The sequence below is a fragment of the Fukomys damarensis genome, unplaced genomic scaffold (assembly GCF_012274545.1).
Source record: "Fukomys damarensis isolate Sample0158 unplaced genomic scaffold, DMR_v1.0_HiC HiC_scaffold_16, whole genome shotgun sequence".
NCBI classification, from domain to species: Eukaryota; Metazoa; Chordata; class Mammalia; order Rodentia; family Bathyergidae; genus Fukomys; species Fukomys damarensis.
Genome location: NW_022900928.1, coordinates 59672370 through 59685632, shown reverse-complemented (window position 1 = coordinate 59685632; position 13263 = coordinate 59672370). Strand labels below are relative to the sequence as shown.

At 35.3% G+C, this 13263-nt stretch overlaps 1 protein-coding gene across 2 annotated transcripts in view; it reads right to left on the bottom strand.

Moving 5' to 3' along the window:
* CUNH11orf88 (chromosome unknown C11orf88 homolog) overlaps positions 1–1705 on the bottom strand; it is a 24555-nt gene extending 22850 nt beyond the window's left edge. Inside the window, exon 1 of one of the 2 annotated variants that reach the window (XM_010610666.2) lies at positions 1648–1705. The gene's annotated coding sequence lies outside the window, so the exon portion shown is untranslated. Of the gene's footprint in view, positions 1–242; positions 836–1647 lie in introns of those variants that run through there. The other variant, XM_010610668.3, reaches the window with a different exon arrangement.
* Between the last annotated feature and the right edge of the window lie 11558 nt (positions 1706–13263).

Genomic DNA, 13263 nt, shown 5'->3' with positions numbered 1-13263 from the left:
GGCGCGGGGGGAGGGGCAGTGGCGCCCCCCGGGGGCCCTCGGGAAGAGGCCTCCGAGATGGAGGCACGGGTTCTTGAACAGTTTCTCAACCTAGCATAGCAGGAGGTTCAAGAGCTCCTTCCTCCCTCTCCTAATCCTCAAGAAGCACCACAAGTGTGCCTTTCCCCAACCCCCCATTTTTTCGTGGCAATTTTCATCCCAGTTTTCATGTTCGGCTCAGAGAAAAAGAGTTTCCCTGGTACCTCAGACGTATGGTTGAGCTTTCCAAATAGAAGTAGGCCTCATTGGCCTCTGACTGCCTTTGAGAGTCCCACCTGCACCTCGTGTTCCTTGGATGGTTTGAGTTTACGCTTAGAAGCCTGTGCAATGAGGTGAGGCTGGATCTTCTAGTCAAATAGTGAGACAGTCAGTTGGTCAGGTAGAGCAACGTGTGGTCTTTGGAGTTTAAAGCTACAGCTTTGTGCTCTAGAGGTTAGACTTAGGCAAAGCTGTTCCTACTTCCAGCATATATTTAGTATATGTTCAGCACCTAAGGACACTTATTCTCCTCTTCATTTGTATAGTCTAGGACAGTGATAGCAAGGGAAGAAACATTACTTACCATTCGAGATAATACATAAAAATTACTAAACTGGGTAGGCTTTGCTGGTAGAAATAGAAGGGGGATGTCAGAGCAATTCATGGAGGAGGTGAGATGTGAGTAGGTCCTTGAGCAAAAGTAAATTTGGATATTCAGGGTGAGGACTGTGAAGTCTGAGAAACAATGGCTTGTGACAGTTAAATTTTTCTATTCTTACAGTTGATGTGGTTGTGTTTGTATTTGGAATAGATTGGGCAAAGGGGATGATTACACATGATTTCTGGGTGATCTCTGACAATCATTCTTTAGTTACTCGTGCTTTTCCTTTACTAGAAGAATTGGGAGGAGATGAGGACTATTTTCCGATTATGCACTTTTTGGGACTCAGTTGGAAGTAGCTTCTCTTCCTAAGAATTATAGTCATGGTTCACTCAGTATAGAGCATCCATTTTGACCCTGAAGGATTAATTCTAAATTATCTTCCACAAAGAAAAACTAACTATGTTAGTTTTCTAAAATCAGCAAATAAGTTCAAAGATGCCCCTAGTAACACGAATAGGGGCAAGGCCATCCAGATCATTCTATTTCCAAACTCAAACTATTAATACAAGATAAGTTTGAGTAGGTTTATAGCATTAGTTTTGATAATGAAAGATAGCATTTTTTTTTTGCCAAAAGCATAGATTGCTCTACACACACCAAAGTGAAGAGTCAGAAATCAAAGTGAAGTAGAAAATGTTAATTGTAATATTAAATTGTAAAAGACAGATTATTTGCAAATATCTATTTTGTATTCATTCATCCTATATATTTTGGTAGAATTTGTGCACAATGTTGTAGCACCCATTATATAAATTACTTACACTTATTTAAATATACATATATAAACAAAACAAAGAGTGAAATAACCTCTATTCATAGACAATATACAGACCTAGGAATTCTGTGAACATATAGAAACAGTCTTGTTTTTTCAAATTGCTAGTCATTTTTACCCAATAAACTATTGAATACTTCTTTCTAATTGAGTTTTTAAAAATTATTAGTTGCATCTTAAATAGTCTTACCTGAGCTAGATTGCTGCCATCCAAAGCAATTGTTGTGCTAGATGCCTTGAGAGTTAGATTTTTAAAACTTTTCTTCAAAGTTAATAAAAAATAAACATATATAAGTCATCAAGATACAGGTCTACTGTTTTTTAAAAACGCAGTTTATTTTTTATGTAGTACAAATGAAAAATGGCCAAAAATTTGTGTGGCCTAGTTCTGTTTTTTTTTTTTAAAAAAAGAATGCTTGTTCTTAGGGTTGCTGTTGATTTGGCCTGCAGTTACTAGAGAAACTCCAAGGATCTCATTGCATTTATATGGTTCATGTCTAGGCATGCCTGGAGACCAGAGAGACCCATGAGTTAATCTAAGTAAGAATGCTCATGGTGTTAAAAATGCTCAAACCGAAGATTGCATTTGTTTTAGACACACCAGGAAGGAACCTTTCAGGGGAATTGTTTACTGTTTTAATTTCTAGGCTTTTGGTGATCAAGGGGATGGGGCAGTAGCTCTAAGGAGACGAGGTAAAATTGGTTAGATTAGGAGGAAATGAAGAATATAAAAAAAACAATTTTTTTCTACCTTATCTTGGGAAAATTTATATTGGCTTAATTTACCACTCCTATATAAAAGACTAGATTGATGGGAGTTGGGAATGACCAATGGTAGAGACAACACACTCCCTCCCTTCGATGCACACAAACCTACCATCTGAACATCTGCTATCTTCTGCAGCTTTGGAAGGGGGTCTGAAGGAAGAAGTGAAGAGATTAGAAATGACTGTATTGGATTCTCTTAGAAAACATAAAGCCAAATTTTGGTTTTTATGGAGCTCATCAAATTTCAGAAAAACTTAACATTCATCATAGTATAGTACTTATGAAATAGTTTATACAATGGAACAACACTAAAGTGAATTTAGTGCCTTTGAAGAACTAAAAAGCAATCAATCTGTTTAGTCATGAGAGGTGATTTTCAATTGAACTAAAATGAGCTGCCAGCAGTTTTTATAATTCTATACTTCTGGTTCCATTTCATTGTTCTCTCATTAGGATGAATGCGGTATATTCTTAATTAGCTTCTGTTTATATTTATTGATTAATAGGTATTGTGGCTTTCAGTATAAAAATATTAACTTATTTTTTAGGTAAATCAGGAAGAATCTAACAAAATAAGCTTCATAAAATAGTGCTGGTGCTCTTATGAATTCCTCATGGAGGCAAACATCTTGTATACTTTCTATCTTTAGAGAGCATGGCCTCCAGGGATTGTGATCTAGTTTTCAGATAGACAATTTGTATACATAAACAATTAAGATTGTCAAATTATGTTAATCATAATACAATATGTAACTATAAATTAATATTCACATAATATATTACTAATGAAGAAATGAAATATTTGTTGTATGTTATATTTATAGCACATATAGATATATTAAGTATCAAGGTGGTTAGATTAATACATGCATAAGGAACCCTGCATACTAGTGTGAGTGTCATTATTGTCAGCATTGAGGTGAGGATAAGGAATATTACCAAAAGTCAAGACAGAGAGAAGGCTACATGGAAAAGGGAACTGAACTGATTCTAGAAGGAAAAGCACCAAGAATGTCACAGATGAAAGATGTTTTGGTAACAGGAAGGAAAAATACAAACAAACTCATGGTGATGATAATATACATGGCCAAATGGGAAAGCTGTGAGTATGACTCCACTCTGCAGTAGGAAAGTAAGATGAGAAAGGCAGATAAGTAGGAAATAGACCACGGAAAACTCTAAATGTTAGTCTAGGAAATTTTACTCTCATACTTCTGCTGAGACAGCCCCTTCCATGTATGTAATGTATTTATTGTTTTATGGAGATTAAGGTATCTATTATCCTCCCCTCTTTAGCAGTGGCATGCGTTGCAAATGGATAGGTAAGCCTCGGAGATATAACATCTAGTTTAAGGAAAGCTTACTGGAGATTTCAATAGGGCTGATTAAAAAACTAGTCCTTAGCTGGGGATGTAGCTTAGTGGTTCTGCCACCTGCCTTGTAAGCACGAGGACCCAAGTTCTAGTCCCCCGTACCAAGAAAAAAAAAAAAAAAAAGAAGGACTGGTCATTGTATTAGAAGTCCTGAAATTTTTTTTTCTTTTTTTTTTTGATACTTGGGATCGAACTCTGGCCCTTGCACTTGTGAGGCAGGCAGTGGAACCAGTGAGCTAAAAACTCAGCCCAGAAGTCCATCAAATTTGATGTTCAACTTAGATGATATTTTAAAAATAATTTGCCTATTTTTTTTTTTTTTTGAGACAGGGTCTCACTATGTAGTTGAGACTGACCTGGAACTCACTATGTAGCCCAGGCTGGTTTCCAACTCAAAGCAATCCTCCTGCCTCAGCCTCCCAAGTTCTGGGATTATAGGCATGTGCAGTTATATTTTCATTTTATCAATGAAGTGAAGTTAAAACTAAGAAGACAAGTGTAGAAGTATAGACAAATTTTACTTTTGTATTGATAAATTTTGGGGCTCAACTATACCTTAGCGATCAAGTTGAACTTTCCCATTTTAAAGTGAAGAAGTGCAGTTCTGGAAACTGTTACATGCACAAGGTAATTTCAGTAGTTTTCATGTTTTATCCCATTTGATTCCCTGCTATAGGCATAATAAGGTAAAATATGTCTATGATGCTTCCCCTCCTCTTGTTCATCCTAAGTGCAAATGGCTAGAAGCTGAATTTTTCCCAGTTTCTGTGGTGTCTCATCCGGACTTAATACCCTTACCCAACCTCTGCAGACAGGACACCATCCTGTTTTTTGTACTATGAATAACTCATCTGATCTTTCCAAAAAAGAAATCCTTGAAAGAAAATGTCTTAAACAAGGGAATAAATGCCTTATAATGGGAATTTTAGACATATACAAGAACAATGGAGAGATGCTTTTTGTCCTTCAAATTTTAGCATCTTCCTCTCTAGTTAAATGTGAGATTAGATTAGGTTGTGCTAATGTGGATGTTCTGTTAAATCCTAATGTCCTTTCAATGGACATTACTCCTGGGTGCCCAGTTGCCACAGAAAATTCAGTGCACTTCTGTCTGAGCTCTTCATCCTTTGCTTTATCCTGATTTTTCTACTGAATGCCTTAATTATTACCATGATAACATTCTTCTCTTGGTTGCTAGTGCTTGAAACTTGCACTCTCATTTCTCAAACTGTGCATTCAAACAGTCATGTGTATGTGTATCTGATTTCCTTCTCAAGATTATAAGCTTTTTGAAAGGAAAAGTTGAATTTTGGTTTTTGTTATATACTCCTTCAACACACAGCAGTGTCTAATGTGTAGTAGATCGTCAGTAAGTAGTCACTAAGTGAATGTGGATTATACCACAAGGGGTAATTGTTGTTAATATAAAGGAGGTGATTTAAATCAGGTGTTTGAATCCATAATAAACAAGTAACTGAAGGAAGTTTTATATGATGTTTAGTTTCTATTTGATTATTCTTTCCTGAAATCTAAGTACATTGTTATTCTACAATTCTATTCTTAGCTTCCAAGGCCTGCTTGGGCCTGTTGCGGAAAATAATGCTAAGAGAGGGTTTAAAACTTCATCAGGTAATGTGCTTTGCCAACGCAAAGTTTAATGGAACAGTATGTCATTGGGGAGAAAGGTGAAGTAACAAAAGAATTATTAAAAACCTGGCACCATTTTAGTACTGTAAATACTGTCATTAGCCATTTATAATGGGAAATTTGTAAAACATGTATATTTTGCCTTTACTTCAGAAGGAGATTTTATTTCGGCAATATGCAAGGAGTTGCCCTGAGTTTTACATTTGTCACTTGTAGGGTAAATTGAAAAATAAAAAAAAAAAACTTTAGCAAAAGTTACCCGAGAAAATGGCTAGAAAAGATGAGAATAAATAATGCAAATTTGCCATAATAATCTGTTAAGTGTAAGTCATTTTTAGGTAATTAAATGTATAAAATAAATTTAAGATCTCATTGATAGCTAAGAGAGATCTGTTTTATGATTTTCTGCCTTTGCTCTACATTAGAATCAGTTGAGGAGTTCTAAAAAATCTTGATGCTCAGGTTGCACTCTATACCAATTCAATCAGAATGCTGGGGGACATGAGGCAGGATCAGTGTTTCTAAAAGATCCCCAGGTGACTCCAAAATGTAGCAATTTTGGAGCCTATGCCATTGAGTAAGGGAGTGGGAAACATTACAGATTGAAATAAGATACTGTGGAGGCAGAAAATCAGTAAGGTCCCACTTTCACTTTTGTTTAATTTCATATGTTCTGGGCATATAGTAAACATTTAAGTACTTACTGAATTGGAGTGAATTAACCTTATTTAAATTTTAAATTTCCATTCTTAGATATCAAAGTACTCAACCAAGGGGCCGGGGATTTAACTCAGTGGTGCCACCACCTGCCTCGCAAGCACAAGGGCCCAAGTTTGATCCCGGTATGGAAAAAAAAAAAAGTACTTAGCCATACATCTCAATAGTCTTTATACTTACCATTTCTCATACTTCTCAAGCATGAAAAATATTACAGTAACGAGGGTACACCCTAATGTCTGTATTCCCTCTCAGCTCATTCTGTTGAAAGTTTTGACAATAACACCATTACAGCCTGCCAGGAGCCAGAGTGATTTTCTATTATCACTACCAGTGAGAAGTTTATTTCAGCCAGGAACTGAGTAATCTAGGTCAAAAATCTCATTTTATAGACTACTTCCTTAGAACACTCGTGGTACCAACTGTCTTGTGTTCCTTAAAACGTACTCTGAGATGGGACTGGCCTATAAAAGGTTTATTGAGGAATGGTATTGAGAGATACACCTAAAAGGAAGTGAGGAAGATAGCATTGAGCAGATAGGATCAACAAAGTTGCAGGGGAGGTCTTGGATTATTTTATAGGAAGCTGCAGAGATGGCATGGCCCTTCAGAGTTGTTTCAAGTTGAATCAAAGGTGTCTATTTTTGTATGATGGCATTAGCCTGTTGATGACTATCCTTGAAAGAGGGGAATAATTTCAGGTGAATAGTTCTTTAGGCCAAAAGTTCCTGAGAGGTGCAGCTGTGAGCCATCAGCGTCTCATATTGGTAGTAGTTGTGAGATGATTGTGTTGGCCCTGAAGGAGGAACATAGTCCTGACTATGTTTAAATTGACTTATTTTAGCTGAGGGAAGCTCTTCCTATTGGCTCGTGTCTTTTGTTTTAAACAGTTTTCTTGCCTTCTGGTATAAGACATTCCAGGGATATGTAATATATTACCTGAGTTACAGATGATATCAATCATTTCTCCAAGTAGTTTCTTTTTTTTAAAGTGGGGAATGGTGGTTAGATACCACAAAATGAGTAGTAGGTGTGCTTATTGCTTATTGATTCTTGGCCTTCACAGTGGACAGAACTAAAGTAAACACTTGTTTGAAAAATGACATGAGTTTATATTAATATTTCCACTTCAAGTTTAACATTACAGGATTTTAAGTTAATTTCTTGGATTTTACACTTTTATCCTATTTCCTTACGTTGAAAATCTTAGTTAAAAAAAAAAATAAATGTTTTCATTGCCCTACTGTATCCTATTTGTTTCTATTATATATTCATATAATTGTTTTAAAATAGTAACACCAATGTCATTAAGCAATTAGGTTACTGATTAGGTTACTTTAATAAATTCTTTCAGGTCTGTCTTTAGAATATATTTGAGTGTGTTTTAGAATTACTTAAAATATTTGATCTTTTTTTTGTATGTGGGTATACTTTTCAGCTTGTTAGTAGATTGAAATTTGGTAAATTCTACGTACTTTCTTTTTTTTGGTACTGGGGATTGAACTCGGGACCTTTCACTTGCAGGGCAGTCGTGGAACCACTGGACTAAGTCCCTGGCCCTGAAACATACTAGATTCTAATGATTACCATTTTGATTTTCTATTAATTTTAAAATTCTAAATAAAACATTTTATACATCTTTCATGTTATATATTTCATGTTAAACAACTTATTGGACCTGTTTCCCTGAAGAAGTTAGAACAGCTAAATTGAAACAGAGTTAGATAAAACAGAAATACAGTAAGATTAACTAATTTGCCAATGATCATGGAAAAAGTGGAGATACTTTATTTTATGGAAACAGATTAGAGTAAAGAAACACAAAAGTTATGGGATTTAAACTACAAATATGACCTTTGAGTTTGGAAATCAATGAGTGCTGTCATTATATTGTAATGGTAGTTTTACTATTTTAGTACAAGAATTTTGAGTCATACTAATTTTATGAAACCAAAGTGCTTCTAATTTCTACTCTTATAGTTAGGATATGAAGCTTATTGATGATCAATATTAGATTAGTATATTATGATTATAAATACCAGATTCATACATTACTCTAAATATATATAAATCTGACCTGTTGATAGATCAAAACTACACATTGTTTTTCAAGTTTATTATTCTTAAGCAACTTCTTGTTTTAGTAACTTTTTAAGATCAAGGCATCTTAGGAAATCTATGTAAAAGATATTATTTAATTTTCACTGTATTCAATTAGAAACTTTGCCATATTTCCTTTATTAGTCAACCCTTTGATCAAATTAGGTGAGCAGTAAAACTGCATTATTTTATTAATGATGTTATCCTAATATATTTCATAAAGTGAAAGGTTAGAAGCAGTTACATAGTATCATGTTTAATTTAAAAAGGGAAGAGAGTAGATCCTTTTATTATAGACCAATAATGTTGGCCTCAAATGTGACAAAATTCTTGAACATCTTACTAAACAGTTTCTGAATATTGTGGACATTAGGATTACTTGGAACAGCAGGCACTCCTAAAAAACTGAGGAATGTCAGGTTAAACTGCCTTCTTCCATGATAGAGTATCTTAAAGGGATACTGCCTACAGATTTTGCAAGGTAATTAGTGAAATCTTCATTGACTAGCTGTCCAGTATATGATAGAAGAATTGTTTAAAGCGGAAAGAATACAAATCTGTAGAGAGCTCCTAGGATTTTGTCAAAGCATTTTGTTTGATTTTATTCTATTCAACTTGTTTATTCATTACTTGTGGGAGGACACAGATGTATTTAATCTTACCAAATATAAAGATGACAGGAAACCAAAAAGATAATTTATTGAAAGATAAAATCAGCATCACAAATAATCTTGACTTGCTGTAGCAATGATCTAAATTTAACATAGTAGAGTGAGGATGGAACTCATGGTAGAGTGCTTGCCTAGCATGCATAAGTCCTTAGTTTCAATCCCCACTAAGAAAAAAAATTAATATAATGAAATATGATAGGTAGATCTCCAGTATGTAGTTGTTTTATACTTCATTAAAATCACACATTAGAGATGACACAATAAAAAGATGAGTATAAAATCCTTATGTTTGCTAATGACAAAAGCCACTTTTTAAGCACTTGCTTTATACTGCAACTGTATTACAAATGCTTTATATAATTTTATAATTTAATCTTGACAAGAACTTCATGAGCCAGTAGTTAGTGGTACTAGCAGTAGTAATAATATCTAACATTTATAGAGCACTTACTGAGTACCAGGTACTGTTCTGGGCATTTTACACATCATTCTCATAATAACTCTACAATGTAGGTACTGTTGTTATCTATTTTCTTTATATACTTGAGGAAACTGAGGGACAGAGAGGTTAAAGAACTCGCTAAGGTCATACAGTAGATCGAACTAGGATCCAAGCCAGTAGTCTAGTTCCTAACCCTTCACAAACATACCTCATATCCTCTTTTTTCAGATATAGATCTTGAAGATTAGAGGTTGAAAAACTTCCCTAAGTTTCTAGTAAGCTAGAGGACAAGGATTTGTTCTGATAATGTAGATTTTATACTTGAATTAAAAAAATTTAATACATATTTTATTGGTACATTTTAAATATATGATACAGTTACACTCATCATTGGGATCTTGTACCTTTACATGATGCATCTTGATTCTTATTTTTTTCCCCATTCCCTAGTCTCCCTTCACCCCCTCCACCCTTTCCTATTTACAAAGACTTTTCTCATATTTTTTGTTTTCCTTTCTTCCCTTCCTCATACCCCCCATTTTCCCAACACCTTTAGACCTTTTCTTCCTATTATACAATATCAATTGCACAGTTTGATCCTTATTTACACTTTTAATTTCTCACACCAGAAAAACTATATGGTATTTACACACATGTGTCCTATTAATTTCACTTGAGTATGTCTTCAGTGTGCATCCACTTAGGTATAAATGTCTCTAGTTTCTCATTCTTTATGGCTGAGTAGTACTCCATTTTATAAAAGCAATCTTTATCCAAAAGAATTAAAGGAATCATACCACAGTGATTCATGCTCAGCCATGTTTATAACAGCACAGTTTGTGATAGCTAAAACTTGGAAAGAGCCTAATAGCCTATCAGCTGGAGACTGGATAAGGATATAGTTGAATTTTAACTACTCTGTCATATTGCCCTGCTTTACAATTAAAGACCAGGTCCTTTAATTATCTGTGGTAATCTTGATAACAACCCTATGAGGTCTCTATTGTACCTCCCATTGTAAGCCAAAGAAGGGAAAGTTTGGGAAAGTGATTTAGCAAGCTGTCCAAGATGAAACACATAGTGAGCTGTAAAGCTGCAGTTTACAACCAGGTCCATCTGACTCTAAAGCCCATGTTCTTAAAAGTTGTAGTGTGCAGGAAGGGAATGATGTGACAAAACAACAGCACTAGTGAAAAAGAGTACTTGTAAATTTACTGTGAGGCAGTGGTGTGATGCAAGGGGAATGCCATCTGAGGTTGCCTTCCTAGAATACAGTATACAAAGCAAGGAAGGCGACAAAGACCTATGCTAGTCTATTGGTGGAGCACTCTTGGAGCATTGTATGTAAGTATAGACCTTGCAGTTTTGTTGTTGTTGTTGTTGTTGTTTCAGGGATCAAACTCAGGACCTTGTGCTTGCAAGGCAGGTGTGGGGCCACTGAGCTACATCCCTGACCCTGGTCCCTGAAGTTTTAAAGAAAATTACAGGTATACCTGAAGCTCACCCAGATGTCAGTCTCCAGCATGGTGGTGAGCTGTCTACAGGAAGAACATTTGGTAAGCTGAGAATATAGCCTTTAAAAAGAGAAGACTTGGGAGGCTGAGTAGCTAGTATTTGAAACATCACCATGTGGTAGAGGAATAGTTATAGCTTCAGAGGTAAAAACCAGGCTGCGTATGCAGAAAATCAAAGAAGTAAATTTGGCTCCACACAGGAAGGATTGATTGGTACTGAATTTGAAGCATTTCAGAAATACAGTGGGTTTCCCTGTAAGAGAGTGAATTATTTATGAGGAAATCAGAGTGAACACTAATTTTAGGTGTTAAAGATTTACATATATCAGGTGTGGTGATTCTTAAATTGTTTTTAGTAGGTACAGTATAATATTCATCTGGGGAACTTGCTAAAGGCTGATCACAATGCCTTGCCTAGTAGAATGTTTTCAGCAGATCTGGGGTAAGGTCCAAGAAGCTGCATTTTTGAGTCAGTGTTTTTTTTTGTTTTTTTGTTTTTTTTTTTTGGTATTGGGGATCAAATTCAGGACCTTGCACTTGCCAGGCAGGTGCAGCACCTCTAAGCTACAAGAAGCTGCATTTTTAACAAGCAACCTAGTGGTCCCAAATCAGGAAATAACTGATTCATCCTTTGAGAACTAGTGAGACTAAGATCTCTTCTGTTTATTCTACAAATAAATAATTTAGTAAAAACATATGGAGGCAACATAATGACTGTTGAAAGACAGTTCTCTTAAGTTTTATAAAAGACCCATGACAAAATTCTTTAATATAGACCAGAGATTTGGCTCAGTGGTTCCACTGCCTGCCTTGCAAGCACAAGGTTCCAAATTCAATACCCAGAACCAAAAAAAATTCTTTAATATATTGATAGAATTAGAGATGAAGTTACTGAAATGTGGGATATTAAGACCAGAGGGAGAGGGTTTGATTCTTACCCTTTGTCACAAAATATTAGATTTTAATAGCAAAATAGAAAATGTAAATCCAACTTGAAAATCTTTAAGTACTTTAAATAAATACTCTACTCTGAATATACCAAGGTGTAATTTGATGGAGTCCTGGAAAAAGCGCTATGATTATCTTAATGCAGAGCGCCTGTGTAAGGTGAGCTACCAATCAGTTTTAGGGCCTAGGCTTATAAAACCTGCAGCCTGAAGCTCACAAGACAGGTATGAGTGTGAGTCGTAAACATTTGCAAGAGATTTCTAACTCTGGCCCATTTCTTGTTGGGGCTAGAGAGATTTTTTTTCTGGCAAGTATAATATTTGTTTGACTAATCTTAACTTTGTAAGCTACATTTTCACACTGTTCTCTCAGAAAGTTTTACCATTTATAAATTTTTAAAAGTGGTTCTTAGTGTAATTTACCATCCTATATTAGGAGTTTTTAAAAACTTAAGTTATATTTTATTTAAGTGTTTTGAGGTTTTAAAAAGATTTTTTCCCCTCCAAAATATTTTAAAAACAGGAAAGTTGAAGAATTGCTTTCTTGGCTGGGCATGGTGGTGCACACCTGTAATCCCAGCACTCAAGAGGCTGAGGCAGGAGGATTGCTGTAAGTTCGAGACCAGTCTGGGCTACATAGTGAGTTCCAGGTCAGTCTCAACTACATAGTGAGACCCTGTCTCAAAAAAAAGGAAAAAATTGCTTTCTTGCCCTATTTTGCTGCTTTATAAGTATTAATATGCTTATTTAATTCACCAAGGATTTGTTTCTAGAAAATTATTTTTAACAGTTTGAGGATCTAAAATTTCCATATGGCAGTTATGTACTGATAACAAATCAAATTGTCATTCCTATGTGATTTCTTATTGTTTCCCATTGTGGTTTTAGGACTCCTCATAGATTGTTCTTAAATCATGAGAGATGAAATTGCAGCAGCAGTTTTCTTTGTCACAAGATTGGTGAAAAAACATGAAAGACTGAATAAACAGCAAATAGATGACTTTGCAGCAAAGCTGATGAAAATCTTGTTTGAAACATACAGAGGTCACTGGCATCCCAGTTGCCCTTCTAAAGGACAAGCCTTCAGGTAAGTGCTAGTATGTGGTATGGAAAAGGGAAGTAAACTTACAAGCAATAACCACCTGCTAGGAAAATGAAATGATTTTGTTTGTCTACAAGTTGTGAAAGTTTTATGGACTCAATCCATTTGTCTAAACATGAGCTTGAAAGAAAGATGTAGTAGTTGATAATATAGCTGAAAACTATGAAGGGAAGCCCCAGCATATAAGGTAGGTTACACAATTTCTAACATGTGTTTTCCATGAAAGATATACAGTGAAATCTGATAACTAATAGTGTGATCTAATGATACTCACATGTTATGAGTCACTGTCAGAACCTGATGTTTTACTCCTGTTTGTAAGAGTGGAGATTGGGGGAGGGGAAGATGGGAGAAAGGTGGGAGTTGTGTGCACGGAGTAGTGTACCCACAATATGATTTTTTTCCCTGCTAAAGGACCTGTCATCACATGTTAACTTACCTTTCCTTCTGCTTCCTCAAGGTGTATCAGGATAAACGATCAGAATAATGACCCCATTTTAAAAAGGGCATGTGCTGAGAGTAAAG